This window comes from Strigops habroptila, chromosome 4 (genome assembly GCF_004027225.2).
Source record: "Strigops habroptila isolate Jane chromosome 4, bStrHab1.2.pri, whole genome shotgun sequence".
Taxonomy (NCBI): domain Eukaryota; kingdom Metazoa; phylum Chordata; class Aves; order Psittaciformes; family Psittacidae; genus Strigops; species Strigops habroptila.
In genome coordinates, this window is record NC_046358.1 from 38,346,780 (window position 1) to 38,358,743 (window position 11,964).

Consider the following 11,964-nt stretch of genomic DNA (forward strand, 5'->3'; position numbering starts at 1 on the left):
TGTGTATGCCCTCGCTGAAAAATGTGATTTCACTCAAGACATCCAGCATCACAGCAGCACACTCCAGGGGCAGGGGCTCACAGCACCCAGCAGCCACCCTCAGTGTTCACCAGCAGCTTCTCTCCTGACCATGAGCTCCTGCAGGCAGGAGGAGGTAGGACTTTGCAGGCAGCCCTCTCCTTTACCCTGTGCTCCTCACTCAACCCTTGCCACCCTCCACTCTGTAATCTGAACAAGGGAGGGACCCTACATTAAAAGTAAGAGTATTACTGTGTAAAGCAAGTCTATTTCCTAACACACACAGGAGGACATCCGATTTGGAATTTCCAACATGTTACAATCCTAAGAGTACACACTCCCTTATTTTGACATTTTCTTCCTTCTAAGTGCTTAACTTTGCAACCTTAATGCTGCTATTCTCATTTTCATTACTTTATCATCAGGGTAATTTTTAGCTTTCTGATGCAATCAGAATCACTGCCAAAGACATTTACAAAAAACTTGGGATTTTGTGACACACTACCAAGAAGGCAGCACAGAAAGGCCCGTGTAGCTTTATAAATACAAATACAAATATAAATGTAAATATATTTTATATTTTATAGATATATTGCTGAAAGCCCATCTAGCCTAGTATTTTGTCTCCTACAGTGGCCAAAAGCAGGTGCTTGGGAAAATATATAGGAACAGGAAAGCGTGAAGTGGTATTTCCACCAAATATCTTCTCAACAGCCAGTAATCTTTGGCTCAGGCAATTCCTGAGTGGTGTCTTTATATTTAATAGATTTAATAGATTGGCTTTTCCATCCATTCACTTTTGACCTCTTGTAAACATTCAGTATCCTCAGGAGATTGTGAAAGACAGTGAAGGAAAAGGAGCGCTCATCTGGGGAGAGAAGTGTCCAGGGCTTCGGATCATGCTCCAGCGAGAGCTTGTCTTTCCCATGAAGTAGCAATGGAGTAGCTGTGAGCAGGGAATGGAGCTGGCACCACCTCTTATGCGTAAATGTTGTCCCAGTTGCTCTTTTTTTCTGCAACAAAAGAAATTTTGAAGCATCTACACGAAGCAGCACCATGTCAGAGGTGAGGCATGGGAGACCCACAGCACAGCTTTGAACTGAAGCATCTGAGTTCTGCCCGAGTCCCATGATCACATCTCTCCTGGAGCTGGATGCATGTCTGCCAGTCATTGCTCTGCCACTCCTCATACTGGTGCTTTGCCTTAGTAATTGCTAATTAAGAACCTTTAAAACTGTTCCTACAAGGCTTAATATAATAACAATAATATTTAATATATATAATATTAATGACCACAAATTAATCAATATTATTTAACTATTAACATTACTTCTTCAACACACTAACAACAATTTAAAGTATCCATAATAGTTTTTTAATTTTAAGAGCAATAATCAGAAGAATCACCTGCTCCCCTACCAGATGTTGAGAAACAAAATGATGTTTCCTTTTCTCATATTATCTGCCCAAATCAATAAAGTATGCCATATGCTCCCCCAGGTCTGAGGTCTTTCTGAAGGGGAGGAGGAAAGCCAGATATGAAGGAGGATGCTCTGTGCTTGGATAGTTTTACCAGGAGAGGTTTTGACAATCCTTGCAAAATGTCATTTTCCTGATGGCACATACGCATGAAAATCAAAAAGAGGGTTTGCAATTCAGCAGTCAGTACAGCCTGTGGGCTAGGGAGCTTGAGCTGCACCAAGATGCTGGTGAGAAGAGTTCAGCCACTCAATGGCTGCTAGCAGCCGCTGATGAAGAGACCAAGAGAGGGAGATGGCAGGTTAGCAGGGAAGCACATGGAGGAAGCGAGGACAAGGGCAGTACTGGAGAGTCCAAGTGACATTGCCAGTATGAGGGTCCCATGATGGTTAAATGTGGATCAGCAACAGGTGGCATTGCCTCAACCTCTGCCTGCAGTCTTGCTTGTCTCAGAAGAGACTGTGCAGTCTGAGGCAGAGGAGAGGTTTCCACTGAAACAGTGACACAATGGCACAAGGCAATGACAGAAAGCAAACAGACCCAGAGGCTAGGGTCTGCAAGTCCTGCACCTTGCTCCTCCCAAGTCTTTGATCTGGCTAATGGTGCACAGGCCAGGTTACAAACACCTGCACCAGGCTTTCTAGCATTCGCAGTCAACAGGCAGCGAGGAGCAGGCACGTAATAATGCTTGCCCAAAGTAACTCCAAAGGGCATGGGAACCCCATCTTCGGGCAGGACACCCTGCAGGCAGGATTCCCCCACTTTTGGGCTCAAGCCAGCGTGCTCCACACTGCACCAATCTCTTGCCACTAAGGATCTCTGCAATACATGCATTGATGGCATTTACATCAGATCTAAGAGGAACTGGAGGATTTAGCTGCCCACTTCCAACTACCTTGAGACATGAGATGCTATTCAAAGGGTGAGAAAATCTCCTTACCCAGAACATCTCTAGAAGGCTTGAATGCCCTGCAAGTAGATGCAGAGAAGGATCTTACTGGGTGGTTTCTGCTATGACTAGAGAACATCTCTGGGTGTTATTTGTGAAGAGTTTCTTGTCCGTACAAGGTATTTTTCCTCAGTTCTGATATGCTTAATGCTGTGTTCCCTAGGGACAAACTGTACAGTATGCTCATTTTCACCAAATTTCCTCAGTTTCTGCCTGTTGCCTGTAATACTGGATAACAACAAATCCGCAAGAGTCACGCACCCTGGCATGGACTTCCCCAAATACGCATCGGGTGACTGGGAGCAACCTTGGTACTTCAACATCCTAACTTATCCAAATATTGATTCCTGGAAACAGGCTTTTCATCTCTGCCGCAAGTGCTGTGCCAAATGCTAGTGGACTGGGGCTGCACCGAACAGTGCTGCTATCGAATCAGGATGCAATGACAAACACTGGCTTCGGTGTATAGGCATACTTCACAAAGCCATACCTTGGGAGTCTGATGGCAGATACTTGGCTGTATTTTTGCTGTAATGCCATGGAGACGGCAGGATGTCTCCGGACGTCCAGCAGTGGCTTTACAAGCCGAGAGGGAGTCCTGTTTGGGAAGGAGCACTTGAGTTTTGCGAGCTCTGGAAGCCAATCGGTCCCGCAAAGCAGCGCCCGCCTCCCGGCGGGGACTCCCGGCTTTTCTGCCGAGGGCTCAGGCACCACTAGAGGGAAACACCGCTCCACCCTCTGCACTTCCCGGCGCGGCACGGGCAGCGGGAGAGCGGGAGAGCGGGCTGGTGGCGCAAACAGGCGGGCGGGAGGGGACGGGCTGCCCCGCGGGGCACCCGCACCGCGGGGGAGCGGGGCAGGGGGTGCCGCACGGAGCGCAAACGAGAATGGAAGAGGAGGGAGTCATGGCAAAATAGACGGAAAAGGAGGAGGAGGAAAGGAGACGAAGAAGGAGAAGGAGAGGAGAAGAAAGAGAAAAGGAGAAGGAGAGGAGAAGGAAGAGAAAAGGAGACGAAGAAGGAGAAAGAGGAGAAGGAGAAGAAGAGAAAGAAGAAAAAAAATGAAAATTAAAATTAAAATTAAAAAAGTCCTAATAAATCGAGGAGCAGCTGGGAGGGATGCTAAAGTTTCTGAGGGTACACGGGTGCTCCTCTCTCTCAGACCAGCGGGCACAGCTCTTAATTTTAATGTAATTGTCACCCAGAAACAGCTTCCTCCTGGTTCTTTTCATCTTACCAGTACGGAAATCTCCCCTGCTGGCAGGAAACCCTTGGCCCATTTAGCTCCTAAAGAGCCAGCACTGTTCTGAAAAGCTACTGAATTGTTTGTTACTAAGAAGACAACTATCGAAGGGCAAAACAATGACACAAAGTTCATGAGAATTACCATTATCATCATCATTGTAACATACTGCACTTAGCTTGTATTAATAAGTTTCCTCCCTCAGATTTTGTCTTTAAAGAAAACAATGCCCAGTTCTTTACCATATCCATAAATGGTGTAACAAAGAGAGTGAAGAGCAAAGTAGCAAAGGCTGCTGCTGATATAGAATTATTCAGAAAAGATTAAACTACAGCTGAGAAGTGCAGAAATATTTCATAATGTGACGTAGCAGAGCAGTAAGAAGTCAGATTTTGCATTAAATTTCACATTAACAAATGCACTATATAGTATCTGAGGGGAAAACTCTACTTATATATGTCACAGTCATTAAATTAACTGTTTTTACTAGGAAAAAAATCTCAGAGCCATGGTGGATACTTGAGATCAGGGCTCCATAGTGGGCAAAATTAATATGAATTAATAGGAATAAAGAGAGAAAAAAGCAGAAAACATTATTTTACCTTCCTATAAATCCTTCTTAAATACAATTTGCACTCTGTATCAAAGAGACAGCCAGAAAAAAATAGGTTCTGTAAAAAGTGATCAGGTATGGAAAGGCTTCCATATGAGAAAAAACTAACCAGGTTAGCAGGACTAGGTGAAGCTTGGAAACAAGACAGCAGAGGGTGATGGCAGCTCAGTCACACCACAGGTGGCCTAAAAAGGAGAAGAACAAATCTCATTCCCTGTTTCACATAACAGAACTATTCCTTATTCACAATTAAAATACCATCTAGTAGTTTTAAAACAAACACTGGGAAGTTTTGGTAGAGGTTTTTTTCAGCACATGTATAATTAAATCTCATTGTTGCAGGATATTGTGGAGACCAAAGATCTGGAGAAGCCTACCAAGGGATTAGAGAAGTTCACTGCAGCTAAATGCACGGGTAGCTGCTAAGCACAGGTACACCGGAAGCTTCTAAAGCTCTGAAAGACAGACACGCAGTCCAGGAGCAGGACTACTACATATTTATCTGCTTATATGTTTTTCTTCCCTAGATGTCTTCAGTTGGCCAGTGTCAGAGAGAGAGTGCTGGACTATGTGACCTGGCATGGTGTAGCCAAGTGGGAAAGCTGGATCACAGCAAGGCTGTGATTTTCTGAAGTTCATATGAACTTAGGTTGGAACTGGGAACTGACTTCACACCTACAGAGCACCATATCAGGAACACAGCAATGCATAACCACAGGGACAGTTTCCCTGCAGGACTGTGTGCCAGAGTTTCACTTGCTGGTCTGGAAATGAACCAGGCAGTAAAAGCGATTAGCAGTGGAAAGACACTAGACAGCTGTAATTATCTAAATGCCTTCCTATTAACCATGTGAGAAACTAAATCCTCACAATCACATTCATTAGTAAATGCTAACGATAAAATAACTACATGAAGTTTCATTTGATTAGGTAGAAGAATCCTACTCCAATATGATTATGTTACACAGAATGATCTAAAAAATAAATAAATAAATAAATAAACCCAGCCTGGCTCAGAGAGCAAATGGATGTTAATACTAGCAGACAGACAGACAAGCCCTGTCCTTGCAGTACAAGGGCTGCTCCCATGTGCTACCAGCGGCATGGCCAGGCTCTCTCAGCTGATGGCGAACGTTCCCTGCTGCTGGTCCTGCTGTGGATGCTGAGCACAAGTGGGACTGAGCCGGACCCGCTGCAGCGCATTGTGGGGATTCACTGTGTATTAGCCCCATTTAGAAAACCCTGCAGTGTCGTAGCGAGAACAGACAGCAGGGCAGTGGGAGAAATTCACCTTCTTGCTGCCTGCGCCGTTTATCACCTGAAGAGAGCAATGCGGTTCAATGGATGGGGCACTGACACGAGGGATGTGAGCACAGACTGATGGCCACTGACCTCAGAGGCGCTGGTTTTCGCCATCCCTGGCACCTTGTGTTGCGGAAGTGTGTCACCAGTCCCTACGAGAGACACTCACTCCTTCCTGTGTCTGCAGAGCATGAGGAGAGCAAAACGTAATGATTTCTACAGAGATGTGAAAATACCACGGCAGACATCAGCTGTCAGGGCAGGCCACCCTCTTGGTGCCTTTGCTGATTCCTTTCTTGAAATACTGATAAAGAACAAGGTTTCCTGAACTCACCTTTTCCAAGCACCCACCCCTTTATTCTCAGGCAGACAATCTGGATTTCTGGTGTTTGTGTGATTTTGCCCAGTTGTCCAGTTAGGAGATTCAGACCCCCATGAGACCCTTCAGGCAAGGAAGGAGAAAGGAGAACACAGCCTCTCCTGGGAGGCCACTCCACGCTTCTGCACGGGCACAAGTGCCTCTGAAGCCCATGAAAGCTGCTGCTGGCCCAGCTGAAGGGCCCTTAGACACCATCTTACCACTCTCCTTCTGCTCCCCAGCCTGACTTCTGGACACTTGTGTGTGCTGTTGGCAGCCCAGGGACAACACATGCGCAGAGACCACAGGGCAGGCAGATGCCCCAGCACAAGGCTGCTCTCTAGCCCCATCCTGTCACAATGCTGCAGGTGAATTCTTTATACATAATCAAATAAACCAGAAGGTTATTAGATTTGAATTAGCATTCGCTAACACGATTGTGTGGATTTAGTCATCTAAATGGTCAATGCTAGGACATTTGGATAATTATTACTATTCAGTGATATTTCTTCAGTTAATTGTTTTTATTGAATGACTCACTTTGATGATGCAGCTGAAACCAGTGTGCAGCTGAACTCCCAAAGACAGGCTTTTATCTGCCCAATCCACCTCCCAGCAGCTCCATCCTTCAGTGCATTCAGGTCTCTCTGGATGGTCCTTAGGAAAGGAACCATTTGGGAACTGTTCCTGCCTCCTCCAATGCACACCTGATCACATGTGGGATTATTTCTCACAGCAGCTTACCTCAACAGGGTTAAGAAAATATGAGTTAACTGAGCTGAAGTGGGGGTTTTTCAAACTCTGCTTGAGTGGGTGACACCTGAGCAGGCACCAGTGCAACAGCCTGCATAAGCTGAGATATTTTCTCCTCCACTCTCCTAAGCACACCCCACCTTCACCTCCATGAGCAAAGACCCCCCCTTATGCTGCCCTCCTGCACCCTCCTCCACAGCGGGGCTCAGCCCCACTGCACCACTCCCCCAAACCCAGGCTGAGCCCGAGCCCCGTAGAAGTGCCTGCCTACACAGGAGGGCTCGTGGGCATCTCCCCACAGTGGAGATGTCCCTCACCATATGCAGAGGGTCACAGGTAAGGTTCTGCCTGCACAGTATCATGCCAATGTAGGGAGCTCAGAGCTGATGTTAAAGTTTTCCCACCTGGTGCTGTCTGGAAAAGCCCAAATGAGCAGACCTGTGCTCCAGCAGGAAGAGTGTACCCATGCCTGCTTCCCTGTGATCAACAGCTTCCTCCACATATAAGGTCTCCCCACAACAGTGTTGTATTCCCCAGGATCCCAAGAGACATCTAGATAAGGCAGCTTGAGGGAAGGTACTAAGGGATACAGGACTGTAACTAGCTCTCACAGTTGTGCTGTGCCTGAAAGGGAGTGATCTGGCTTGATTTTCATTCTATGATATGTTGTCATTTGAAATCACCTAAGCCAAACATATGGAAGGAGCCACAGAGACCTGCAGGTTGTTCCTAACCAAAGGGGAGCAGGGGGACTGCACCCGCAGCCCCGAAAGCGGGGTCATTGAGTCCCATACAGGAGGTCTTAGCCTTCTCCATGGTCATGCAACCTGAGTGACTTCAAAGGGACAGGGACTTGATGCTGCTCACTAGGAAGGGCGGGAGAGGGTATGTCATGCACACAATCCACAGGCACCTTTTTACTGCCCATTACTCAGTAGCTGATGATTGTTCACATGCATCCCAGATATCTTAGAGAAGTGCAGGACTGCACGGGCATGCAGCTTTGCTGAGTGGTGCCGGGAGGCTGCCTTGGGCAGAGGTCAGAGCACAGAAGTGCCAGTGGCACAGAGATGCACTGAGTGACACCACCACGATAGGAACAGGAGACAGTGTGGGTGAGTGACGACTCTCCCTTAGAAGGGAAGATAGGAATATAACATGATGGACAGGGTGTTGCTGTATATACACAGATAGTGAGACACTTCGCTTTGAGAGGCAGAGGATGCAGTCAATAAAAGGGCCCAAGTCTGTGGATGCAGGCAGAAGAAGAGTTAAAAAGTATGACTGTCAAACACTTCTTTCAAAGAGGCACTGACATGGCTTCTCTGCAGTGCTCCGGGGAAAATCACTCCTTCCCATCTCACCTCCCTCGCTGGCTTTCCCACAAATGTGTTTCAGAGCCTCCATGAATCTGTCTCAAGCATAAAACCAAACCCATGGCTCTAAGCCTGTGTTGCTAGAGGTCAGGGTTTTCCCAAGCAAGTTATATTTTCCCTGCTCAGCAAGTTGGTCTGGGAAGAACTCAAGAATTACCTTTTCCCCATTTGTCCAGGATTCCCGGACATCTAGGAAGTCCAGCACTGTATGCCCTTGGGGCTATGCCGTGTGTAGGCCCTCCAGACGTCACCACGGCGCACGCACAGCACAGGGAGTTCGCAGAACTGTGTACAAACTGCCTGTCCTAGAAAGGCAGGAGCTTATCCTAGAGAGATATTTCTGTCTGGGAAACACCAGAGCCGTAAGTTAGTAAACAACGCCCACGAAATTGGAAGAAATCAGAGCCCTACAAGGCATATGCTAAATGGGAAATCATCCCAGGAACAGATGCAGCCTTGGAGAGAGATAAATTTAAACTCCATCCAGGCTGGAAAATCTGCATGCCTTCTCCATCTGCTCCCTTCCTCTCCAGTGCGGCTCCAGTAATGAATCACTGGCACTGGCACCCTCTGAAAGACGCACTGCAGCCTCCAGTTCCCCTTTCCTGCGTGCAGTTCAGGTACTGCAGGACAGGCAGGAATGGCCACCCTCCGACCATCAGCCTGGGCAGCAAAGATGAAACAGTCCCACAGTGTAGCAGTGCTTGTTCCCTGGCTCCTACAAGTGCTGGTGACCCTGAACCCGCTGCCAGCCATCACCTGCCCCAGGAGAGAGCATGCTCAGAGTAAGCAGTTGGCTGCATGAAAATAAATGCGAATATGATGGAACAAGAGCTATGTGAGGAAATTAAGATTTTATTATATCCCAATCTAGAGAACCTGGAAGTGCAGGCACTGCCTGAAGCATGCAGAGCATGGGATATTTGGAGTTCCCCCTCTGCTCTTTCCCCTTTACTCCACTGTCACCCTCTGTTCTCGTGAGACTCCACCTGAAGTACTGCAGTCAGCTCTGGGCCTCCCAACGTAAGAAGGACATGGACCTGCTTGAGCAAGTCCAGAGAAGGGCCATGAAGATGATGAGAGGGCTGGAGCACCTCTCCTATGAAGATAGGCTGAGAGAGATGGGCTTGTTCAGCATGGAGAAGAGAAGGCTCAGGGAGACCTGATAGCAGCTTCCAGTGCCTAAAGGGGGTCTACAAGAAATCTGGAGAGGGACTTTTTACAGGGACATGCAGTAGTAGGACAAGGGGGAACGGCTTTAAGCTGAAAGAGGGTAGAGGCAGATTAGACATTAGGAAAAACTTCTTCACTGTGAGGGTGGTGAGACACTGGAACTGGTTACCCAGAGAAGTTGTGGATGTCTCTTGCCTGGAAATGTTTAAGGCCAGGCTGGACGGGTCTTTGAGCAACCTGGTCTAGTGGAAGGTGTCCCTACCCATGACAGGCAGGTTGGAATGAGATGATCTTTAAGGTCCATTCCGACACAAACCATTCTACGATTCTGTAAGTTTGGAAAAATCTGCATTTAACCCCTGCGAGCCTGCCTTTAGATTCAGTCTGTAAAACAGAGCTCACCTAACATCCCTATAAATGAATCCTACTCTTTGCTGTCCCTTGGAGCTCTTCTGTAGAGAATAACTGAGCTACCCCAGGTGCTGCAGCCCCGCACTCAGCAACAGCCATTTGCATAGGTAGAAGAAGGATGGGCTGGACCAGGAGGACATGGCACCAGAAGCACATCCAGTCCTTGGCAATGCTGTGCACACTCTGTGCTGGCACTGCCAATGCTCCAGTTCTAAGCACAGCCCACAGCTGCTCTAGAAAAAAATGAGGTTAAAACCTGAGGAACTTCCAAGCAGAGCCCCAGAGCACCCTGGTGGGTGTTCTGCACTGACATACTTGAAGTCAAGTCCCCCTTAGCACTATCTCAGCAACAGCTGCTGCTGACACCCATTGCCAGCCTCAGGCAAATTGTGGGTGGCAGATTGGGGTTACCCCCTCCAGAGCCATGTGGTCTGCTGAGCTTCAGGGTTCCAAAGGACTTTCACTAGGAGATGGAGCAGAGAGCAGAGAGCCTGCCCTTCTCCAAAGGGGGTATGCACAGGAGGAACTTACCTTGAGATAGTCCCTCAGCCGGCAATCCCAGGGCTTTTTCAGGAAGCACCCAGCCCAAAGTTCGTCTTCTGTTGCTTTGTTGGCTTTTTTTTTCTCTCAGAATTATGCTCTTAGTATTGTCTAGTATTTCCTGCTTCCTCCCCTGGCAGCTCCCCTGCTAGCGCAGACACACAGCTGCAGCACTCAGTGCATTAGCCCCTGCGTTTGCCACATGCGTCCCCAGGGAAATCCCTGGGTCCACACACAGTTCAGCTTCTAATTAAGGCTTGCCTTGAGCCTGTATGCTGCAGTGGGCTCCGCTGCTCACAGAAGCAACGTACTGCCTTCTTTATGTTTACACAGGATGATTTGCACCCACCAGCTTTAAGCACAAGGGTTGCACAGGAGCACAAGGAGGCTTAAAGCAAACTCTGCTGAGACAGACAGCTCTCTCTACCTGTACGAAGCCTCCTGCTCAAGCAGTCCAGCGTAACTCAGTTCAGGTCTTTAGTTTGCTCAAAATATCATCTAGCCTCACAGGGAAATTTGTATCCAGAACCAGTTTTGACCTTCTAGGTACGTAATCCAAGTGGAAAGCAGCTCCCTCCTTGGCACAGCCCCACTGGCTGCCCACACTCACCCTCTGCCAGGCAGAGCTGTCCCTCCCGCACTCTCACCTGGTCAGTTTTCTGCACCATCCCGCCATGCCACTCTCTCCACCTTTGCAAGATTCCTACTTCCTGGGAAGAACTGGAGGCTATAACATTCCCAAATGTCACAGCTGCCCACAGTGGGAAAGTCCCTTCTTAATTACTAGCATGTTCCCAGTTCATGTTTTCCGCATCAGGTGCTTTCATTCTGCCTGCAGCCGCAGAGGGGGCTGTACTGATGGGGGCCAGTGTTATTCATATTGCTGAAGGGAAAGTTGTACAAGCTCAGGAAACGTGCCTTTGCTTCTTTTTGCCCCCAGCCCAACTCTCTTCTTTCCTACATGAAACACATGTGGCAGCAAGTTTGCTGCATCAGGCTGCAAGCATCAACTTCAAGATTTGCAAGTAACATGCTTTAACAAAAACTTCCACATGAGAAATGGGAATGACACCAGAGAAAACCTTCCAGGTGGTAGCGGATTTCAAATTACTTGACCTGTATTTACCCTTAAGGCATAACAATGAAAACAATTTAAGTTGGTATAGTACATCTCATCCCTAAGGATCTCCAGAAATGCAACGATATATAAACAGTTCACCCTTCACACAGAGAAATGCAGATCTTCCAGGGATGCAATACATCAGTTTAAGAGATGCCAAAAATAAGCCACAGTCTAAAAATAAAAACAGAGACTAGTTTAGCCAGCCAGAAATGTAGGTCCATTAGACTCCGTCCAGGACACCCTAGTTAACTCCATTTCTGTATCTGTGGGACATGGGTAGGACCTTAAATGCCCTAATTTGGACCTTGGCTTTACATGCCAAAATTACCCCTCACACTGTTTGCTTGGATATTATATTAGCTCAAATAAGGTGGAGAAATGCTTCCTACTGCATCCACCACACTGCTTTTTGGATGCAGTAGGAACAGCCTATGCTATTCCCGTAACAGCTTCCAATGAAAGAGTCTGAGGAGGCAGGGATACTTCTCATCTGGTCATTTTTTTTTAAAGCTTTCAAATTCGTAACAGTCATGTTATTATTAGAGAGCAGGAGGGAAATACGTTTTCCTTGTTTACCACTGGCCTATTTGTTCAGAGCTGCCTGGTTCTTATCTCTACAGCAGCTGC

At 47.4% G+C, this 11,964-nt stretch overlaps 1 long non-coding RNA gene across 4 annotated transcripts; it reads right to left on the reverse strand.

The window, feature by feature from the left end:
- Positions 1–576: 576 nt before the first annotated feature.
- Positions 577–10,845, reverse strand: LOC115607030. Of its 4 annotated transcripts, XR_003991062.1 has the most exons (5): positions 6,502–6,755; positions 5,694–5,784; positions 4,411–4,486; positions 2,937–3,044; positions 577–1,031 (listed from the first exon to the last, which is right to left on the reverse strand). It is a non-coding gene; the product is annotated as an uncharacterized LOC115607030 (long non-coding RNA). The 4 variants fall into 4 exon arrangements; XR_003991061.1 differs by lacking the exons at positions 2,937–3,044; positions 6,502–6,755 and adding an exon at positions 8,248–8,428; XR_003991060.1 differs by lacking the exon at positions 2,937–3,044.
- Between the last annotated feature and the right edge of the window lie 1,119 nt (positions 10,846–11,964).